At 36.8% G+C, this 23,061-nt stretch overlaps 1 protein-coding gene across 7 annotated transcripts in view; it reads right to left on the bottom strand.

Moving 5' to 3' along the window:
• RABGAP1L (RAB GTPase activating protein 1 like) overlaps positions 1-23,061 on the bottom strand; it is a 605,798-nt gene that overhangs the window by 39,075 nt on the left and 543,662 nt on the right. The window lies entirely within an intron of this gene.

Below are 23,061 nucleotides of genomic sequence, written 5' to 3'. Positions count from 1 at the left end.
CTGAATTTGAATTCAGGTCTTCTGGATTCCAACCCCAAGGTTCTATCCACTCATCATAACAGCTTCTATCTGTGATTTCACTAGTATAGAAAGGTCTCTTCTTAATAAGGAAGCCCCTTCTACCAAAGGAGGTTGGCATCTTCTCTGCAACTTACAGTCTTAGAAAGTTGCCTAGAGCACTTGCTCAGGGATACAACCAATAAATGCCGGAGGCAGGACTTAGCCCCGGATCTTCTTGGTTCTGAGGTCAGATCTCTACCTATTACATCACTCTGTCTCACATACCCAGAAAGCAGATCTAAAAATTTGACAAAGAATAGGAAATGCCAAAAAACTGAAGCAGTATTGAACCAGAGTTCTGTGAACTTTACCTAATCTAGGATGTGTTTTTCTCTTTTCTGAAAAACTCTTCAAAGAAACATTCCCCAGTCTCCCCTGATATTCTTTCCCTCCAAACTCTTATAATTAGGAAAAATCTGTTATATGAAATCCAAAGAGGAAAAAATTCCATTGCATGTTATTCTATTCCCCATAAAATATTCCTGCAATTATATCTTCTTCTAGTAGAGGCTAATTATTCATGCCCCCATTTTGAGATCCCAAGAAAAAGGCAGAAGGGAGGGGAAAAGTGATAAGGATTATTTGCTGAGGCAGAGCTCTGCCAAATTCATGATGTCTTTCTTGTGGATAAAGACTATTTCAGAAACTTCTAGTGTCCTGCACAGTTCCTAAGGCACAATGCTAAAAAAACACATAGTGCCTGATTTTCCTGGATGTTTAATGTGGAATTATTTGTTACTCTTTTTAAAAAATGACATTTAGTATATATCTTTGTCTATCTATCTATCTATCTATCTATCTATCTATCTATCTATCTATCTATCTATCTATCTATCTATCTATCTATCTATCTGTCTGTCTGTCTGTCTGTCTGTCTGTCTATCTCTATATCTTCTTAGTATTGGAGAAAGGCAAGAGGTCAGAATGAATAGAAAGTGAGCCTCTGTAGCCTATACTAGGGTTTAAGTACATTGTTAATTAAATGAGGAGCTTTGGGGTCTTTTCTAAACTCCATGGAAACTGGGAATAGACTTTGTTAAAAAATGAGGGTATCATTTGTGGTCCCTCATCTTTCTCATCTCAACTTCTAGCCTTTCCTCTAAGGGATAGAGATCCTTTTGGAAACTTGGGAGACCCGTAATGCCTGCTTCTCACCACAGTGAGGAAATTTCACAAGCTTATTCAATTAAATGTGACAATCTGCAACCATTTGATTTATTCAATTCCTGTTAGGGGCAAGGAATTGTAGAACTGTGCTAGGGCTAAGGGTACAAAGAAATGGCATGACTTCTCTGCCCCTTAAAGCTAACAACCTTAAAGAGGGGATGTTGGAAAGGGGTAGAATGGAAGAAAAGGCAGGAGCAGAGAGAGACAGAGACAGATGGGCACAGACAGAGAGACAAGAGTTTTACCTCTTGGTAGGTAGAGATGTATATATCTTTAAAAAGCATGATAGGTTTAGTATAATATGGAAGGAGAGATAAGATACGCTAGAAAAATGGGGGGTGGCAAGTGACTTTCACCTGGGAGAGGGATTAGGAAAAACTTCTTGGAGGAGGTACAGCTTGGGTCAAGCCTTGAAAACATCCCAACCATGGGGGAAAACTGACAGGAATTCAGACAGAATGCAGGAAATTGGGGAGCATCTCTAGTAGATGGGATAAAGAGAGTATGAAATAAAACAGGATGAAATAAGGCCAGAAAGGTATGCTTAGGGACATTCTAGAGTCTTATAAATGCAAAGCTGAGGGATACAGATTTTTTTTTTTTAAACAAGGCAGTGACACTGTCAAACAGACCTGTGGCATTAGTGATTAATTCTACCTTAAATCATAGCAGGAAAGAGAAAAGACAGTGAGAGAGACCAAACACAACATAGAACCAGTCTGCCTCTTTGGCATATATAAAAACTGTAACTTTATCTGCAAACTTGGGAGTTACCTGAACTATTTCTTCAACTACCCCTTCTGACGCCTACTTTTTAGTTATGCTCCTTCACCAAGGGTTTATAATGTTTTCTTTTCTCAATTTCCCTAGTTTTTTACTATATTTTGCCAGCAAATCATTAATTGGCCATTTTTCTGTCAACACAATAAAAGGGAAAAGTCGTAGAGGGCACAAATGGCTGGTAATTGTGTTTTCAAAGGATTTGCTAAATTTCCTAGCCATTGCTGAATATTTCTAATTGGTCAGGAGACACTAGCCCTTTAATTCCCTATCTCAGGAGGCCATTAACAGCCCAGCTGTGACCAGTGGAACAGAGAAGAAAGTACCACCTGCTAATCGTAGAGCCTAACAAACAAAAGGAGGGAACTAGATACATGAACATAAGCACTTAAAAACCACTATTTTCTGCCACTATTTTTAGAACCAGCAGTCTCAGTTCCCTACAAGGACTCTTCCTGTACATATACTAAAACAAACCGAGGCCAATAGGAAGAGATGTTCTGAGTGAGTACAAAAACAACTAGGCTGAAATACAGACTACTGAATATCACAGGGGCTAAGGGAAAAATGCTCAGATATTAAGAGACGGTAAGGTTTTAGAAAGGTCTCCCAAATAGACCCAGCAATCTCTGTTGTCTTAAATATTATCTACCACCAGAAGTTTAGTTCATATAAAGACTTTTTATAAAATCAAAAGATCAACCACCACCAAAATTCCTGTGACAAGTGAAAATAAAAAGTAGACTAGTTTTGCTGTTTAGACAAAGAGTTGAATTTCAAGATGAAAATTTAATGAAATCCACCAAACACACTCAAAAGGAAATCCTTTCCCATCTGGCCAGGAGTCTAGGCTGTTTGGCTTGATCTTGCCCAGGGAAACATAGCATGTTCCCAGAACAATATGTTGCTAGGATACCTTCCAAGCATATTTATCTTGTGCTTGTGGTGTGATGTTGGGTATCTACCTATGATTGGCACAGAATGAAAGGGAGAAACAAGATAAGGGCAAGAGAGAAAGTGGTAATGGTTTAGGACTACTGTTATTTATGAAATAATAAAAGAAAATACAAAGATTGATGCCATTTAAAAAACTTCAGGGCAAAACTGGTTATTTTAGGCAACAGAGCACTGAGGGGTGCAGAGATTCCTATCAGCAAAAGGTTAAAAGATTTAGGTGGGGGTGAGAAGAAAATCATACCCAATTGTGAAGAAACAGTGTGAAAACTCTTTAAGTATACACTTCTAATGAAAAGAACAACATGTCTCTACCTCGAACTACTGGTCATGTCATAAAACAATCTCAATGTGCAAGTAGAGCTGCCCCTCCCTTTAGTAAAAATTACCTTAATGTAATCTTAAACTTAAGGAATTCATTAACTTAATCACCAATTTACTTGAAGGAATAGCAGTCCATGGACATGAATAATTTTAGGGTCCTACTAGCACCCACTATTACCTGTCTTAATTACTGCCACCAAGTGAGTGAACAGCTTACCCTATTGCATTCATTACAGATAACCTCTAGAAACTGTGTAATACCCATAAATAAAAATCATACCCTATGATAATAATAGCTGACGTTCAGTGCTGAGAAGTTTGTAAAACATTCTGCATACATTATCTCATTTCACTTTCCCAATATCCTTCTGAAGTAGGGTGGGAACAATAAGCATTATTATTTTCATTTTACAGATGAGAAACTGAGGCCAGGTGAAGTAACGTATCCAAAGTCACACAGTAAGCAGAATTCAAACCAGGTTTTGCCTAACCATAAGAACAATATTAGTTCCAAATTAGTTCCAAAATTAGTTCCATTAGAACCAAAATGTACACTGCTTCTGACAATAATAAGCACTTAGAATTGCATTAAAATAACCAGAAAATGAAATAAATTAGGGGCCACTACATCAGGAGGAACAGTATAAATGAAGACTACAACAGGGACAGAGTACTTTGGTTAGATTATTATCATGACCTACTGTACAGTTCCCAGTGTCCTGCTGATGGTAGAACAATCAATATTTACTAATAGCACAAACATTGCTTCCATTTTGGTGAGTTATACCAGTCAAACCAGTCTACTGAGATTTTTCTAGATGACTTTTAAATTGAAAATTTTTATTTAATTAATTTAGAATATTTTTCCATGGTTACATGATTCATGTTCTTTCCCTCCCCTCATCCCACTCCCCCTCCCATAGCCAACGCACAATTCCACTGGGTTTTGCATGCATCATTGATCAAGACCTATTTCCATATTATTGATATTTGCACTAGGGTGATTGTTTAGAGTCTACATCCCCAATCATACCCCATCAACCCATGTGATCAAGTAGTTGTTTTTCTTCTGTGTTTCTGCTCCCACGGTTCTTTCTCATAAGTCCCTCAGTCCCTAGTAGAGAAGTCCACTACATTCAATTTTACCACAGTGTATCTATCTTACCACAGTGTATCAGTCTCTGTATACAATGTTCTCCTGGTTCTGCTCCTTTCGCTCTGCATCAATTCCTGGAGGTCATTCCAGTTCACACGGAATTCCTCCAGTTCATCATTCCTTTCAGCACAAAAGTATTCCATCATCTAGGTGACAACTTGAGGGAATATAGACTTTTTTTTTTTTAAACCCTTGTACTTCGGTGTATTGTCTTATAGATGGAAGATTGGTAAGGGTGGGCAATGGGGGTCAAGTGACTTGCCCAGGGTCACACAGCTGGGAAGTGGCTGAGGCTGGGTTTGAACCTAGGACCTCCTGTCTCTAGGCCTGACTCTCACTCCACTGAGCTACCCAGCTGCCCCAGGAATATAGACTTTTGAAAGAGTCTGGAATCCAGCAGGCACTTAATAAATGCTTATGGATTGATAAATGAAAGACAATATATCTTGCCTATGCTATGGTCTGTAGGAAATTTATACATGTGACTTTCCCTAAAAGTAAATTAGAAATAATCCAGTAGAGGGCAGCTAGTTGAATTTCTTGAATATCTCAATGGATAGAGAGTCAAGCCTGGAAACAGGAGATCCTGGGTTCAAATGTGACCCTAGGCAAGTCACTTAACCCCAGCTACCTAGCTCTTATGCCGGGGAACCAATACTTGGTATCAATTCTAAGACAGAAGGTAAGAGTTTAAAAAAATAAAGGCCAGGTGCCTATCATTCACTCACTCACTCACTTCAAGGGCTGATTAAGCACAATGCCAAACCTTCCCTTCTCCCTAACACTGATATTTTTGCCAAAGGCACTATGATGCTTCCAGGCACCCAGGCTCACAACTTAGGTGTCATTCTTGACTCTTCAATCTTTCTCCTTCCCCAGAGCTATAATCGGATCTGTGCAGAAGGAGTTCATTTCTCAGTTATTCCTTTCCATGCTCATTTTTAAGAAGCAAGACTTGAAATCATGACAGATTTAAGTTAATTTGTCCCTTGGGGCATCTCTTGCACCTGAATTTTATACCTTAACAAAATGCTAACATACATTAATTTCATAAATCACATTAACTTGAAAATTTGAGGATCGGTATTCTTCATTTCATTTCTCTAGCTTTGTGAACTACCCAAACCTAAAGGCTTATAGTCTTGATGTCGTGGGCTTTAGGACCCATTCATAAATAATGGTATTATGTTAGCCACTTTTCAATCTTCATGGCTTACCCCAGAATGTAGTATGCTCATAAAAGTGTCTGCAGAAGCTTCTGCAGTATTGATTTCTACTTTCTTTAGCATGCTTCAATATAAGTTGTTTGGTCCTGGTGCTGGGTCAACATTAGAGGCTTCTTGTTTACAAAACCTGCTTATCTGTTCATCTCCTAATACAATAAATTTTGTCAAATTTTCTCTCGGATGGTACTTTGCACATCTGATATGATCCTGAACCACTCTCACACATGAATGTATTTATATGTAGACATAGCTTTGTGTATATATATATATATCTGTATATATATAAACATATATCTATCTATATATCTTCTGCTAAAGAAAAGCTAGATTTTCATTGGATTTATAATTATAACACAGAGAGAAATGTGACATGGTGTGCCTTTATCAGGTGGGTAAGATATTAGAATTGGGATTCCCAACTTGGTTTTACAAAACTTGGCAGTAACTGAACATTTTGAAGGTATATTATTTTTAATTCACATAGCATCTGTTCCGTTTCACTCTTCAGCATATTTCCTTGGTAAGAATGGCTTGATGTTCAAGTATCCAAATATTTCTTTTAAATATGTAAGGATCCTGGAAAGACCTTCATGAATTTATGAAGATGGAAATGAGCAGAACCAAGAAAGCATTATATACATCAACAGGATTGTTGTTTGAAGAATGACTTGTGTACATCCACTTCCAGAGAAAGAACTGATAAATAGAAATAAGCAAGACATACTTTTTGTCTTTGTCTTTTTGTCAAATGATGTCTTCTCTAATGGGGCAAGGAAGGGAGGACTTACCTGGGTATTTTAAGATAACAAAGAAACAAGTTTAAAAATTTTAAATCAGTATTTAAGAATCCAAAGGATAAGGGAAATGGAAAAGTCATGAGGAGATAGCAGAGCACATTAGAAAAAGGGAAATATGTGAATATAGTTTTGATCTTGGAAAGGGAAAAACTTCATTGACAGCCTAGAAGACTTTGACTATCACAAGTGGCTAGGTAAGAGAATTTTACTGATATTTCATTTGATAGTTGGATATGGGCTTTAAATAAATGGACACTAGGATCTAGAAAATATGTGAAATGTTGGAGCTACAGTCTAATAGAGGTATAGTTTGCCTGCCTCAGACTTTACTACACCAGTTAAGAGACTTTCATTTTCAGATATAGATGGAAGTCTCTCCTTCCTACCCTATAAGAATATATGTTGGCAGGGCCATTGTTTTGAGTGCTACTGCATATTAAAAGCCTTCCTTTTTGTCTAGGTAGCATTAGCGCCTGGCCACAATATCTTGTATACTAGTAGTAGGCATTTAAGAAATCTTTGTAGAATTAAGTGGCTGGGACTCAGACGTTTCCTAGCTATGTGTCCCTGGGCAAGTCACTTAACCCCAATTGCCTAGGAGTCTTGGGATTCAGTTTAGTTAGCTAAACTTCTACAGTTGTCATTGACCTACCTGCACTCCTGCTTGATAATAAGTACCCTGTCAGTAAGCTTTGAGTTTCAATCATCCATGCAAATTTTTTAAAATTTGACTTTTCACCAGCAAATATTTGGCTGCAGCTTCCTGATTCTTACATGTGATCTTCAAACATTACTAGAATAACCAGTTTAGTTAGCACAGGCAGAGAAAAAATAATAGGTGTAATCTGGCTGGTTATGCAAAGTTCTTGACGCAACCAGGGACCTAACAGGAAATCACAAGGTAGTGAGTGCATGAGAACATTCTGAAGAGTGCATCTGGGAACCAAATCATAAAATTCCATTAGCAGTTGGGTTGTGCTCTGGGAAGGGGAGGGAAAAAAGGAGGGAAACATGTAACTTTGGAAAATTTATATATGAATTTATTATTGGAATAAAATATTTTTTAATTAAAAAAAGTTGGGGTATATACATGGGCAGGGCCCTACAAAACTTCTTCCTCCTAAATCAACAAATATATAGAAAATTTCCCTCAAACAGCAGGTTATAGCATAAAGAAGGATGACGAACAGCTAGACATTTGGGTAATTCCAATTCACTGGCAGAGATCTGACTTTTAGAGAACTAGTTAGTATCAATTAATGGTGTCTTTTAAATACCAGCAGATATAAATGCAAAGTGGTTATCCTAATGGTAATGCTAGAAAAGAAACATTCCTCTGTGATGCACAACCATAGATCTGTAAAGGTTAAAATTCCCCATCAATTATGGGTTGGAGATTAATAGCTTAATTGCTAATGAGGGAATTATAGGAATAATAATAAGAATAATGATAATCACATTCATGTAACTTGCCAAAGGGAAAATGGCCAAATAATCTCCTCCCCCCTCCCCCCCCCCAATCCATGCAACCCTAGATAAACAAGATGGGACAGATACTCAATAAGGAATCTATCCCGTTGAAATAGTAAGTATTTCTATGGTAAGAGTAAATAAATCACAGAAATGGTCTCATGGCTTAACCAGCGGATCAAGAAAGTTAAATTCTGCTTATTTAATCACCAATGGACTGTGTTAGAATGTCACGTAATCTCTCTATACTTGTTTTGTGAAATGGAGACACTGGACTGAGAATTAAGATAGGCAGGTTGGTAAGTGAATTAACTTCCCTGGCCATGGGATATAATTTGAGAGGCAACAGAGTCAAGTGGGAAAAGTGCTACACCTGGAATCAGAAAAATTTGGATTCAAATCTCAGTTCTGGTATGTGCCTATGTGACCCGGAGGGTGTTATTTAACCTCTATCAGTCCCAGAGTTTATTGATCTTTAAAAATGGGGTGATGAGGATAATAATACTTGTATGACAGACTTCGCAGGCTTCTGGGGAAATCATTTTGTAAATCTTTGCGTGCTCCATAAAGGCAAGTTATTTTTAGTTTGATTTTCTTATTAATAAATCACAGCTTCATTGACTAGATCTGCTCAACTAAGCCCAGTGTGAGAAGAATGAATTACAGTTCAATTTAGAAAGTGATACTTAAGTGGCTTAAAAAGGGCAACTGCAATCTTGAAAGTGCCTGGGTCACATATGAAGAAGAGTTTATTTATTCCCTTGCTGATCCACTGATACTTAACAGGCAGTACACATTTATTATGTACTCACTGGACGTGATGTGATATTCTAATGAAGATATTAGGACTAGAAATGCCTTGGAACAAACACAACACATGCAAATTATTCTTGATATTTGAAAGATCATCACAATACTTGAATTGATGTGGGCCAAGGGAAAGCTAACAAAGTTTCTTATTATTAAAAACAAATCTGGATTTAAGTACCTGGACACCAAAACTTTTCCATCTTTTCGATTGTTAGATGGATAAAATGCTCTAGCTTAACTACTATTATCTGAAGGGAAAAAAGAAAGGAGATTTTTTCCTTGTTCCCCAAAAAAGCCATGTTCCAAGGGGCAGCTAGGCAGGTCAGGGAGCCAAGACCTGGAGATGGGAGGTCCTGGGTTCAAATCTGTCCTTAGATACTTCCTAGCTGTGTGACTCTAAGCAAGTCACTTAACCCCCACTGCTTAGCCCTTACTGATCTTCTGCCTTGGAACCAATACACATTATTGATTCTAAGAATGACGGTAAGGATTAAAAAAAAAAAGTCCATGTTCCTTGGTGTCAGTCACTCTGTATCTTTCTCTCTGGGTAAACAATAGATATCTCCCTACCCTATCCCTAAAGTAAGTCCCCAAATATGATTTAATGCACAACTACAGTTGACTACAGAGTTAGAGAATTTCAAATACAAACTATATAAAACTGAGCTATCACCTATGACACTGTCATAGGAATGACATCCATGACATTCAATCAGATTAGTTTAAGTTTTAAATATTTAATAGTAGTGTTGCCAAAACTGGAAGCAAAGTAATAATAATAGCTAGCATTTTTATAGTGCTTTAAGTTTTGCAAAGAGCTTTAAAAATATTGTATTTGTTTTATTCTCACAACAGCCCTGAAAGGTAGATGCTTTTATTGATCCCCAACCCCCTTTACTGATGAGGAAACTCAGGCAAAGAAAATTTTAAGTGGCTTGCCTCGAATCACATAGCCAATAAGTGTCTGAGTCTGGATTTGAACCCAGGTCTTCCAAATCCACTGAGCACCTAGCTGCCACCAAATATTGAAGAGTCCTCCCTCTGGTGGTCCTTTAAAAAAAAAAGGATCCCAAGTCTATCTTTCTGGAATCCATTAGAAATCATATTAACAACAATAAGAAACACTTATTTAGCACATCTTATGAGGGAGACACTGAGGATAAACAGGCTAAAGAGATGGGAGGGAGTAAATGGAACTCGTTCTTGCCTCCAAGGAGCTTATCATCGACTAGGGAAATAACACTGACCTTGAAGCTTCATCTTTTATTAGCCTATCTTGAATATTTGGTTCTACATCTTGGACATTATGTTCTCCCATAATTTTCTTCCTTTTTAAAACATCCTGAATGTTCTCTTTTCTCCTCCTTTTCACAGATGATGCTAATAGACTGAATTGTTCAGATGAACCTAAGAATTTGCCACTTTGGATCCATCCTGCCACTCTTGCTCTGCTGCACTCTCTCTCTTTCCCTTCTTCCTATGTTAGGGGGCTTATAAGTCTACTTTAGGGCAGCTAAATGGAGCAGAGTCAGGAAGACCTGGATTCAAATGTAGCCTCACACACTTAACTAGCTATGTGACCATAGGCAAGTCACTCAATCCTGTTTGCTTCAGTTTCCTCATCTGTATAACAAACCGGAAGAGAAAATGGCAAACTACTCCAGTATCTTTGCCAAGAAAACCTCAAATGGGGTTGGGGTCACTTGACATAATGAAATGGCAGAACAACAAATTCACTCCATCATCCATTCAACCTTTGACTTTACTGGATAGTTTGCCTTGAAGCTGTATAAAAGCTACTTCATGATTTTACCATATTCACTTAATATGAAAGGTTCTATTGGTTCCTGCTATATTTCAAAGAACCAGTAATCTCATTAATGTGACTATTCTCTTTCAACGGTCAGAACAATAAACCATCGAAATCCACCCCATTTTCTTCCATACATTTTCTATATGGGATCTAGGCATTGTCGTGGATGCTTGCCTCTAGAGTGCCAATAAAGCACCTGGACTATCTGTTATCCTTCATTACATGAATGGCCAACTCCTTTTTTGGTCATACATTTTCTGGGCACCTTTTATGCCATTTGCCTGGACCCAAGACATTGTACATTTTGCTGCCTATTTAGACCTGCCACGTATCTCTTTATTGCCCTTTGTGACCACTCATTCATAAATCTGATTCTTCATGGATCTGCTATTTAATGATTTGTAGCTATATAGTATATTGAGAAGATAAAGTGGTGGTGTTATAATGACAAGTTTTTGTCTCGAAATCAGTTGGATTCACTGAGAGCACTGCCCAAAAGTCAAAATATAATTTAATCCATTTTCTTCCTCTGATTCATTTCTAGACCCAGTTAGTTATCTGTGTGCAAGGTCTGATGGACTGGCTTACGACAGGGATGCCTATTCAAATTGGGTAATATTATGGAATTCTGTGCTATTGGCACAATGCCACCCCAAAACAGAATCATCTGGAGGACATTATTATCTATAAGGAATCTTTCCATTTGGACTTCCTAGGATATCCTTTGACACTTATCTGCCCTAAAACATTGTGAAAGCCTGTCTATTATCATGCTCTTATCAAGAAAACCCTGGACACATACACAGAGAGATAATTCTTAAATTTTACAGATGTGAGAGGAGGCATATGGGTCAGTAGTTGCTGATATCTACATGACTGCATGATTTTTTTCTACCCATTTCCTACTATGTGAGACTATCTCCTCACCAAATGAGGTCTTTGAAGTTCAACTCCACTGGATTATAGGAAGGTAAGAAATATTTCCTGCTCACACTGCCTGGAGTTGTCTATTACAGTTCAGATTCTCAGATACCCCGTAGGGACAATGTTATAAATGGTGATTATTAGATTCTACAAAACGGAGTTAGACGTTGCATACAGCATGGGTTCAAAAGGTTCTTTGAGGCCAGGTTCAGGGCCTAATCAGAAAGCACAATACTTTTTTTTTTTGAATGACAAAAATAGCTGTATTTTCCTTAGATATCTGAACCATACTATCATGAGGCATTCGTGTCAGTTCCATGTCAGTAATAATGTGAAATACAAAAAGAAAAAAAATCAGATACTTAACTGCTTTAACACCCAAACCCCCTTTGCCCATAAGGCTCATTTGATTCCCCATTTTTACAGGTAAATACATTGTGTGATCTCAATAACCAACATACACAAATTTTGTGATATGAGTAATTTGTAAATTGAGGATTACTTGAATCTAAATGCTTAAAATTTTGCCAAGAATCTTTGAAGATGTTTGGTGATGAGAAAAAGAAAATTACAAAAAAGTTTTGGTATGGGCTTACTTTATAGAGTGGATAGATTCTAAGAGATCTGTAATACACACACACACACACACACACACACACACACACATATATATATATTTAATGGGTGTTATACTAGACTATGTTAGACATAATTCTCAGTCTGAAGTCTGACTATTCAAAACCCCAGGTTTGGTGGAACAGGAATCTAAACAATGGCAAGAACCTGCCTCAAGCTTCCTAAAGATTTAACCAAGATTATGTCAGCACAACCTATATCTGCTTCCTCCAATAGAATGAGAAGCACAGCTCATAGGACATAACTTCCTAGAAGCTTTGGAAACAAAGGTGAAAGACATGAAGTGGATTGGAATTGTACGTACCCTGGAGTGACATTCATTTTCAATGTATAATCCTCATTAGGAGATTTTGCTTTGATTTCTTGGAGATTTGTCTTATGTAGGGCATTTATTTCTTCCTTTGTTATAACTTAATCTTATTTACTGGAATTCTACAGGATTATAAATCTGTTTCTCTCACATTCTTTGGATCTGTCTACATGCATTTTTCAAACTCCTACTATGTGCCAAGCACTGAGGATAAAAAGAAAAAATTGAAATAGTCCTTGCTCTCAAGGAGCTTAGATTCTATCAAGGATATACAATATGTACAGATGGTACACAGTATATGTAGAATATAAACAAAATAGTTCCATGGAGGGATCAGGAAGAGGAATGGGAAAGGTTTCAGGGGATTCTTCAGATGAATTTGAAAGAAGAAATTCTACAAGGTACAGCTGAAAAGGGAAATGTATTCCAGTGCAAAGATGCTGTGTGGAAGGGTCAGCAAGAAGGCCAGTTTGGCTGGTCTGAATAATGTAGAAGGGGAGTGGTATATGATGAGGATGGAAATATAAACTAAGGCAATTGTCGTGAAAAGCTGTAAAATAGACAAATAGAAGAGTTCATAGGTGTAACAGGGAAACCCTAAAATGGAGATTGACAGGTTACATCCTAATGGTCAGAAACTGGAGGCAGAAAATCTAATTTTTTTTTTAAATCCAGGTGAGAAGTGATGAAGGTCTGAACTAAGGTCATGCATGAGTAGTGAGAAGATGTCGGATACATGGGATATTGTAGAAGTAGAAAAATCTTTTGGCAACTGATTGCAAATGTAGGGTGAGGAGAATAAGGAGTAAAGAATAATGACAAAATTGTGAATTTTGGGAGATTAAAATGAGGGTGACTACCTTGATAAAAATAGGAAAGTTAGAAAGAGGGGTCAGCTTTGGGAGAAAGATACTAAATTTAAACATACTGAGTTTGAGATAGCTATGGGATATATAGTTTGAAATATGCAGTAGGCAACTGATGATACAGACCGGAAGCTTAGGAGAGAGGTGGGACAGATTTGGGAGTCATCTGCAGAAAGATGATAATTAAAATCAGGGAAGCTGAAGTCAATGGGTTAGAATAGAGAGAAGATAGCCTAGGAAAAGGAGCAGTCAAGAAGGTAAAGGAAGAACATGGAGAAAGGTAGCACAAAAACCCAGAGGAGAGAAAGTATCTAGGAAGAGAAGGCTATCAATAGTGTCAAATGCTGATGGGATAAGGTCTAAAAAAAGAACATCAGATCTGGCAAATAGCTCAAAGGTAACTTTAGAGAAAAGTTTCAGTTAAGTCACGAGGTTGGATACCAGATTACAAAGGGCTGAAAAATAAAGGGAAAGGAGTGGAGGAAGCAATAATTAATAGCTTTTCTAAGGAGTTTGTGGTGAAAGGAAGAATAGATATAGTGTGACAGCCTGAAAGCACTGTTATCTTGTGAAGGGCTTTTTGGTTGGGTTTTTTTTTAAAGCATAGTAAAAACTTAGGTATGTTTTAGGCAGCAGGGAAGGAACCAGTACAGAGGGTGAGATTAAATATTACAAAGAAAACTTTAGCATTATATTGTTGTTGTTTTTCCTATGCGGGATCCATTCTTACCCACTGTATTCACTAACCTTAAGTGTATGATGTTTATTCTCTTTTAAAAGTTGTAAAGCCACAACACCTTAATAATTTATTTAAGTTGCTTAATATTTCAATGCTCTTGTGGAGGAAAATGGTATAGTATATCTAAACTAAAATGAAGTTTCTAAGTGTTTTTTTGGCTAGAGGTTTATCAGTTAAAGAGTATAGCATAATGTTTTATCTAAAGTAAAAGAAATGATTAAAAAGTGCTAAAAAATTAAGACCTAAAATGGTATACAAGCCCACTATATCCTGTTACATGTTAGATTAGCATTGGTCGGAATCCAGGGAGCACATTAACTAGATGTATTCTTAAACGTGGGTCATGGAAACATGATACTCTTCTCTCTTTAGAAAGTTAATTAAGTTTATTTAAGACTCAACTTTAATAGAACTGCAGGTATTAAAAAAAAAAGTAACCTAAGATTTCCTTGTTCCTTACAATCATCCAAACAGATAAGATCATTGCCCTGTCTGGTTCACTACAATAAGACTGCAAAGAAGCCTGGGTAAGTAACTTTAAGATTCTGGTCACACTGGATTTGATAGAAAAAAAGAGATAAGTAACTATTCTCTCTCTTAAAAAAAAGCTACAGAATACAACAGATACATTTATACTATAAGAAGTGTAATTCAAAAGACTAATACGCAAAACTGGTTGTGCTATAATCTGAAAAACTTGTCTCTGGGGAAGTTGAATTAAACAACAGTTGTCTATTTGAGAGGATGGATGTTTGAGGGAACAAAGAAAAAAGGAATGTTTTGCTTTGTTTCAAGCATCTAGATTCTACTTTTATGAGTAACAAGGGAAAATGGATGAAAGTGATTTGATGATAAGAGAAGAAACCTAAAACTAAAGGATAAATGATTCTATTACCATTCATACAGGATTCCAGTTTTCAACACCAAGGCAAGACTTAGAAATCTCAATCCCTGATAAATCATCACTAATGAGATATTTTACTATTTATAGGAAGAAAGTGTTAGTGTTATACAAAAGAAAACAAAGGATTAGGATAGCACATTAGTGAATGATTTCTGCTTTTTGCATTTCAATTCATAATTTCTCGGTAATCAGTTTTAGGTATTTTTATCTTTCTCCTTTTCCAACTCATAATTCTTTCAATTATCTTTATCCATTCATTTTAACCTTCTTCCTTCCCTCCAACTTATTGGCCTGGCTTGGATCACTATATTTACTTGGAAATCTACTTAGGATTAAAAAAAAAGCAAATATTTCATGTGCTAGCTAGCACACAAGTGGTTTTATAAGGAAAAGGATTTTCACAAAAGTTTCTTCCTACATCTAGAGCAAAAGTTGGTAGAGAAGATGTTGGGAAACACATTTAATATGAACTCGTGATCCTAGTACTACAGAGCAACATTAACATTATACTTTAGCCTTTGGTTGCTTTTTTCTTTTAAAAAATTTTCTTAAACTCTTTCCTTCTGTCTTAGAATCAATACAAAGTATCAGTTCCAAGGCAGACAAGCAGTAAAGTGGGTTAAGTGACTGCCCAGGATCACACAGTTTGCAAGTGTCTGAGGGCAAATTTGAAAACAGGACCTCCTGTGGCTCTCAGTTCATTAAGCCACCTAGTTGTCCTCTTCAATGAGCATCTATTAAGCACCTATACAATGTGCCAGGCTCTGTAAAAGGTGTTAGAATAAAGGAAGAACTAGAAAAATTAACAGCAACTAATACAGTTTGGCTAATATATAGGAGAACTGTGAGCTAGAAAGAAAAACTAGAAGAACCAAAGCAGAAAGGCTTGTGAAAAATAAGCAGGATAACTTTGGACCTACTTTGGTAGATAATAGGGAGCCACTAATGGTCTTTAAGCCATGGAGTGACAATCAGAACTATGATTTTATAAGGTAAAATGTTGGTAGTGTGTAAACTCAGGGAAGAAAAATGAGAGAAAAAGAGAACCATTATTAGGCCAATCCAGTCATTCAGGTAGTAGGTAAAAAGGATCTGATTTTCTTTTATGTAAGTAGGAAGGAGGAGACCTGTAGATGCGGAACTGACAAGACAAAGAGGCCACCTAGTATGGGGTATAAGGAATAGGTTAGAGTTATGGATAACTCTCTCCAAGGTTGGGTGACTGGGCTCAGACTTGGAGTCAGGAAGACCTGGATTCAAATTTACCCTGAGTAATTTAGCCTGACTAGCTGTATAATCTTAGGCAAGTTACTTAAACTCCCCCAATCTCAGTTTCCTCAATTGTAAAATTGGGATAATCAAAGTACCTCCCCAGGGCTATTGAGAGAATAAAATTAAATATTTGAAAGCATTTTGCAAAGCTTCCAGCATTATATAAATACTATCTATTATTATTATTATTATTGAATGAAGTGATAATTCAAAAGTAGCTTGTTTATAAACCAATCTTTTGAACTATCTCTTGTTTTGCTTCATTTACCAAGGATTTATACTTAATTCCAAATGAACCCATCATCTATCCCACTAAACTTCCTGACTTTTTTTTTTGGTTTGTTACTGGAGCCAACTATAGAAAAGATTACTAAGGAAGGCTGTTAACCTTTTTCTGGAAACTTTTCAAATAGGATAGATTTTCACAGGTCTGGGATCATTCTGTTTCATTACAATTTTGAAGCAAGGGGATAATTCAAATAATCTTCCCAGGTCCTTTCCAGTTTTATTATTATAATTATGTAAGTAGTATGCCACTGAGCTCAAACTTAAAAGGATATATTTTTCAGCTCAGTTGAGAGTATTAAAAGAGAAATTATCTGATGTATTTTGAATACTTCACCGTTAGGAATAAAGTACATCCTGGTAGTAATCCCTTCTGGAGCTTTCAGGATGGGCATTTCTCTAGGGGCAGCACATCAGAGTAAAACCTGACTAGTGAACAGATGTAATTGCCCCTGAAAGATTTCTTTAGTGTAGATCTGACAATATTATTGCAGGAAAAGGCAATTCTTCACTTTTTCCCAGGCTTATTGCAATAGCCTTCAAAGTGATCTGTCTTTAGTTCGTCTTCTAGCTAACTGATCCCACGTGGTGATGTTTCCGCTCCCCTAACTTCCTGTCATCTCTCCTGCTCAAGCCTATCTCAATCTGCACAACCTTGAGGAAATAACCTAACCTATCCTTCCTGCTCTAAAGCCACGATCCAATGAACTTAAGAATCCACTATGGGCAAGTCCAGCCAGGCTGTGGGAGACACAGAATACTTAAATAAGACACAGTTTCTGCTCTCATGGAGTCTTCAGTGTGTTAGGGCAAAATGAAGCATATACCACACAAGACAGTACATGACAGAAGCACCAAAGACAACAGAATGAAGAAAATATGGCCAAGAACAATATACACATGTATGATTACAATGATATAAACAGGAGCCACAGTAAAACACAGCATTCGGGGCTATCCCTATGTTATCAAAGGAAAAGGACACATTCCACCTTTCTTTTAAAGGCAATTAGCCTAAGTATTTGAAGGTATAATGTGTTTTTAGGGATTATTTGGATGTTGGGGTGTGGGGGAATCACTAAATAAAAAGAAAGTATTTTGTAAATCTTGGAACATTAGGTACAATCAGAGCACTATGTAGGGTTTCATGGGAAAGATTATGACTAATTGAAGAGGATTACGGATCCTGGAAGGCTTCAGGGAAGAAATGATATTGGTGCTAAGCTTTAAAGGATGAGTAGGAATTCAGAGGGGAGTGCAGAGTGGGAGGAAGGAAGAGAACATCCAGATGTAAGGGAGTATTATGAACACTATTATGAGCCTCTATGTAAAAAAGTATTAGGAACATAAGGGATGAGTAGTACACTTTGATTAGTACATATTGTGTGTGTGTGTGTGTGTGTGTGTGTGTGTGTGTGTGTGTGTCTTGAATGTCTAACAAAAGAAACTTAGTTTTACATAATGGGTGATAGGGAGCCATTAAAGGGGCAGAAGTGACAGCATTAGATCTCCCCAAATAAGGATGGCACTGGTATTGAGAAGAGGGGAAAGAGTAGCTAGCATTTATTTAGCTCTTTAAAGTTTGCAAAGCTCTTTACAAATGTTATCTCATTTTAGTTCCAACCCTGGAAGGGAAGTTCTGCTATTATTATTATCCCTTTTTTAAGATGAAGAAATTGAGGCTGGGGGAATTTGCTCAGGGTCACACAGCTAGTATGTCTGAGGTCACATGTAAATTCAGGTCTTCCTGACTGCAGGTACAGTTTTCTGTCCACTTAAGTCAATCACCAAGCTACTTCTTTGATAATAATCTGAGGCAGTAATCAGAACATGTAGTAAGGCAAGAAAAGACGAAGGTATACCTTCTAACATAATATTTCTTCAGTGAAAACAACAGTCATTTGAAAAGATTAGTAAAACCAGTAACTGAGGAAATGCAATTTGAACAAAATATGACTACTATGTCATCCACGCTATTATGTAGAGATGGAAGAGGGTGAAGGCACCTAACTGAACTGGCTCTCTTGTTAGATAATTTATATATCTAATTCACTAAATCACTAAATAATTATTATATTGATATCGATAAAGATTAATTCTAACAAACAGGCTAACCCCTGAGTAGAAACCACACTGGCTTATGCCACAATGGCCACTCAGGTGAACCCCCAAGTCAGGAGTAGTAAGCAGTGAGTCTGCTCACCTCAACTCCCACAAAGCAACTGTCTCAACTCTTCTCAACTGCCCCCTCATCCAAAGTTCTCCAGGGGGGGTCCCCTGGAATTCTGGGTGAGGCTGTCCCTGCACCTTTACAGGGATTCCATGCATCCATCTCTACATAACAACGCACAGCAGCCCACTAAGGCAGTCTATTAAATATATATATATATATATATATATATACATATATATATATATATGCATCTTGGCTATGTGCCACAGATAGACAATGAGTTATGACCAAGACTAAAAAGGAGGAAAATAAGCTAGGTCATATTTAGGAAAATGTGGGGCACTTTCAAAGATCCTAAGCTGCTCACTGCCACAAAAATCTATTTTTTAAAACACCAATATTCTGCCTGTGAAGCTAAATAACATGAATCATTGACCACCATGATCTCAGAAGAACAAAAATTACAAGTGGCACAAAGGAAAAGGTTTGCCTTTTTTTGGCACAAACTAAGCGTGATGTCTTGCAGAGAGTGATAAAGTGGAAAAAGTAGCTAATTTAAGAGCCAGAAAACCTAGGTTTGCTATTTGTTACTATCGTAGTCATTCAGTTAATAAGCATTTTGTTTTTAAGCACCTGCTATGTACCAGGTACTTTTCCAAGGCCTAAGGATACCAAAGGAGATAGAAGACCAGTCCCCTGCCCTAGAGGAATTCACAGTCTAATGGAGAAACAAGTCAACAAAGTTATAGGGATTATGGAATCCTAGATTTAGAACTAGAAGGGACTATTACAGGTCATTAAGTACACCTCGATTCTCATTTTATAGAGGAAGAATCCACAGGCTATTGAGGTTAAGTGACTTGCCCAGGTCACAAGGTTAATAGTTAATGAGGCATGATTTGGACCCCAAATCTTTCTGTTTTCATTCTGGGCCAGTGCACAATCCTTTACACCATATTGTCAACCCAGTCTTCCTAGTTTCTTTTGTCTGAAATGGCAATAAGAATTTGGATTCAATGTATGGATTTATTCAAATTATTTGTTTAATTAAATTTTGTTTATTTGCTTATTTATTCAAGTAGTTATTCAATTAAATAAATATTTAGTAAGTGCCTTTTGTGTGTGTGGCACTGGACTCATCTTGTACCAGACCACTGATGATAAAACATATTCTTCATCTTAAAGAGGGGAGGTGGTAGCCCTTGGGTACAGAAGGTTAATAAGCTACTGGAAACAGTCCCTATATTGACCCATTTTGCTTATTGAATCTTTTTTGTCATGAGGGAAATTTCTCTCTAGGGAAGGCTACTAGGAAGTGACTGGTTTAAAAAAGAGAAGGTATCAATAACAGATTATGAAACAAAATAAAATAGGCACCATAATGTCTCTCTCAGAAGAATGTGTTTTGAGAACAAAATGAAAATCATGGCAGTGAATGTCCCTTGAATTTCTGGTACATAAATGCAACTACCAATGCTCAGTAGAAATCTAAATGGAATTAGAACCTATTTAGGATACAGCTATTACAGTCTCCAATAGAACTGCTGTTCTACAGCATGGGTTGGGCTTTATGCTTCCATTTCCATGGAAACACTCCAGAGGCAAAGGGGAAAAAAAAGAAAAGGAAAATGTCTGTACCAACACCCTTACCTTATTTCCATTTAGTTCTCATTTCCATGGGAACCGGACTTGAAAGACCTCCAGGATCTGAAAGTGAATGCTCAGTGCTAGATTTCAGCAGCTGAATGTCAGCTGAGAGCACCAAATGACAGTTTATAGCAGCTGTTAAAATTTTTAAATGGTGTTTTCTCTAATAAATTCCCCCTCTAATAATTTACAAGAGGGAAACAGATTATACAACTCCTGCTATGACGAACACTCAAAAGGGAACTTTTCAAACTCAGCCTGTTGCCTTCTTTCATAATTCTAATGTCAGACACAATTTAAAATAAAATGACTAGGAAACGCAAATAAATGAGTCATTTGCTGATAGAGCTCCTCTGATGTCTGAGTCTTTTCTCCAAAGAGCAGATGAGGGAAAAGGAATGAGAGGAACTAATTAAAATGAACTGAAGCAATGGGTATATCTAATACCACTTCAGGCTCATGATAAAAATTTTTAGCAGAATTGCCTTACACTTTATGCATAAAATCTTTGAGGTTAAGCTCAACAAGTGCCTTCAAATAGGGGTATTTGGGGATTATACCACCTATGTTTCCTTGTAAAGAGAGGATTTAATGATCTACACACTGGCTAGTTATACCGAGTATTTAAAAAATCCTAGTGAAGATTTAAGTTTAATAGCTTTACTAGGAGTTTTGGGACACCCTGTATTATATACCCAGAGCTATAACTAGCATTTCTGGCACTCTAAACAAACATCATGAAATTCACTCAAATCAATTTCTTAGCCAAGTTCGATTGTTTTTGATTTGAGGGGGAGGAGACCAAGAGACGAAACCCTAGGACAGAAAGAGGAGACCACTGCTGGGGAGGCTGCCAGCCTTGGGCTGGGAAAAAGAGGCAAATGCTATGGGGAGGAAGCAAGTACTCCATATGGTAGTACCCTATTTCAATGAATTATTCTTGCTAACTAGGTGCTAAGCTTAATTGTTTCTATAATGCTGCAGAAGGGTAAGGGCTGTCAGCACCCATTAAATTTCAGAGCCAAGCACACAGTTACTACCCTGCCTTCATTACAGAATTCTCTCTGTGTGCATATACGTATGTGGGTATACATATTATACACATTTATGTTTCTTATATTTTTCTATTTTAAAACACAAATGTGAAAATAAATCAATGAAATTTTGATGTGAATTTTCAGCTTGAGGAGAAATGTTTCCCTTAATTAACTAAAATAAATTTTGTTCAGTCATTTTTCAGTTGGGTCTGACTTCTCATATCCCTATTTGGGGTTCTCTTGCAAAGATACTGGACTGCTTTGACATTTCCTTCTCCATTTCATTTTATAGATAAGGAACCAAGGCAAAAATAGCTAAATGACCTGCCAGCTAATGTATCTGAGGGCAGATTTTAACTCCGGAGATGAGTCTTCCTGACTCCAGGCACCACTACCTACCCACTGCACCACCTAGCTGCCCCAATAACAGAAATATCTTCACTAAAAATATGAAAAGTTTTTTTTTTGTTTTAAGCTCATTTTGGTTTGACTGCTCCATGATCTAAAGAAAAACTCTGAAATATCCATTTTTCCAACTCATTTTAATGGGATCTCATTTCAATTTATTATCCACCACAATTTGAATGAATCAGATATTACAGAAACAAATACAAAAGCTGAGAATTATCCAAAGCAATTCAACATAATAGGATTGAGGGCATCTGCCAAGGGAAAAAAAAGATGAAGAAGAAATATTCTACTAGAATGATGAGATGTACATTCCTCTTACCACATTCCCAGAGAGGGTAATTCTCAAGACAAGAATATAGCTGGAATATCTCTACAAAATTTAGCACTGGGAAAACCATCCACATAATTGACCATATCAATAGTCTAACAAACAAAAATCACATGATCATCTCAATAGATGCTGAAAAAGCCTTTGACAAAATACAGCATCCATTCCTATTGAAAACACTGAAAAGTATAGGAATAGAAGGACCTTTCCTAAAAATAATAAACAGTATATACCTAAAACCATCAACAAACATCATATGCAATGGGGATAAATTAGAAGCCTTCCTAATAAGATCAGGAGTAAAACAAGGATGCCCATTATCACCTCTATTATTCAACATAGTACTAGAAGCACTAGCAGTTGCAATTAGAGAAGAAAAAGAAATTGAAGGTATCAAAATAGGCAAGGAGGAGACTAAGTTATCACTCTTTGCAGATGATATGATGGTATACTTAAAAAATCCTAGAGAATCAACTAAGAAGCTTGTAGAAATAATCAACAACTTTAGCAAAGTTGCAGGATACAAAATAAATGCACATAAATCATCAGCATTTCTATACATTTCCAACACACTAGAGCAGCAAGAAGTAGAAAGAGAAACACCATTTAAAATCACCCCAGACAATATGAAATACTTAGGAATCTATGTACCAAAACAAACACAGCAATTATATGAAAACAACTACAAAACACTTTCCAAACAAATAAAACTGGATCTAAACAATTGGAAAGCCATTGATTGCTCATGGGTAGGTCGAGCTAACATAATAAAAATGACAATTCTACCCAAATTAATATACCTATTTAGCGCCATACCTATCAAGCTACCAAAAAACTTCTTTACTGAATTAGAAAAAACTATAACAAATTTCATTTGGAATAACAAAAGATCAAGAATATCAAGGGAAATAATGAAAAAAAATGTGAAGGAAGGGGGCCTAGCAGTACCAGATATTAAACTATACTATAAAG

This window comes from Gracilinanus agilis, chromosome 4 (assembly GCF_016433145.1).
Source record: "Gracilinanus agilis isolate LMUSP501 chromosome 4, AgileGrace, whole genome shotgun sequence".
NCBI lineage: Eukaryota > Metazoa > Chordata > Mammalia > Didelphimorphia > Didelphidae > Gracilinanus > Gracilinanus agilis.
Note: the sequence above shows the minus strand (reverse complement) of the source record. Positions and strands in the feature narration are given on the sequence as shown.